This window comes from Eimeria mitis, genomic scaffold (genome assembly GCF_000499745.2).
Source record: "Eimeria mitis Houghton genomic scaffold, Emh_scaff947, whole genome shotgun sequence".
Taxonomy (NCBI): domain Eukaryota; phylum Apicomplexa; class Conoidasida; order Eucoccidiorida; family Eimeriidae; genus Eimeria; species Eimeria mitis.
The window spans coordinates 12,314-13,150 of NW_013576995.1; the positions used below are offsets into that span (position 1 = coordinate 12,314).

At 43.8% G+C, this 837-nt stretch overlaps 1 protein-coding gene across 1 annotated transcript in view; it reads left to right on the plus strand.

The window, feature by feature from the left end:
* Window positions 1-837, plus strand: part of EMH_0025890 (uncharacterized protein) — a gene marked incomplete at both ends in the record, with an annotated part of 10,231 nt that overhangs the window by 7,709 nt on the left and 1,685 nt on the right.

An 837-nucleotide genomic window follows, 5' to 3' on the forward strand; every position in this document is an offset into this window, starting at 1 on the left:
GCAACAGCAGCAACACCAACAACAACAGCAGCAGCAGCAGCAGCAGCAAGAGGAGCTGCAATAGTAGCATCATCATTATTATTATTTATATTATTTATATTTTTTATTTATTTATATTTTTATATTTATTTATATTTTTATATTAATTTATATTTTTATATTTATTATGATGAGTGTTGTGTGTGTTTCTGCTGCTGCTGCTGCTGCAGCAAGAGGAAAGGAGAAACAGAAAGCTGCTGCTGCTCCTGCTGCTGCAGTGCTGCTGGCTATCTCTTTGCTGCTGCTCACAAAGGACCCCCAGGCCTGTCGCTACTTCCATACAAAGGTGCAGCAGCAGCAGCAGCAGCAACAGCAGCAGAAAGCTGCAGGATATATCTCTCGGCTCTATCATCATACTCACGGCGTTGAAGTTCATCACATGGTATGTTCTGCTGCTGCTGCTGCTGCTGCTGCTGCTGCTGCTGCTCTTGTTGCTGCTGCTGTTGTTGTTGTTGCAGTTGCTGCTAGCGCTGCTGCTGTTGCTGCTTCGAGCGGTGCTTCTGCTGCTGTTGCTGCTACTTCTGCTGCTGCTACTCCTGCTGCACTCCTCCTCCTGCTCCTGCTCCTGCTGCAGTTGCTGCTGCTGCTGCTGCTGCAGCTGCTGCTGCAGTATATGAATTTGTGTTGCTGCAGTTTGCATGCGTTTGCTGCTGCCAGGGGTCTCTGTTTGTTTAGCGATTCATTTTTTATTGAAGTTTTGGCGGCCGTCGTTATTAATATCTCCAGCAAAATACAGCAGCTACACTGGTATGTTTTTTTTTTTTTTTTTTTTTTTTTTTTTTTTTTTTTTTTTTTTTT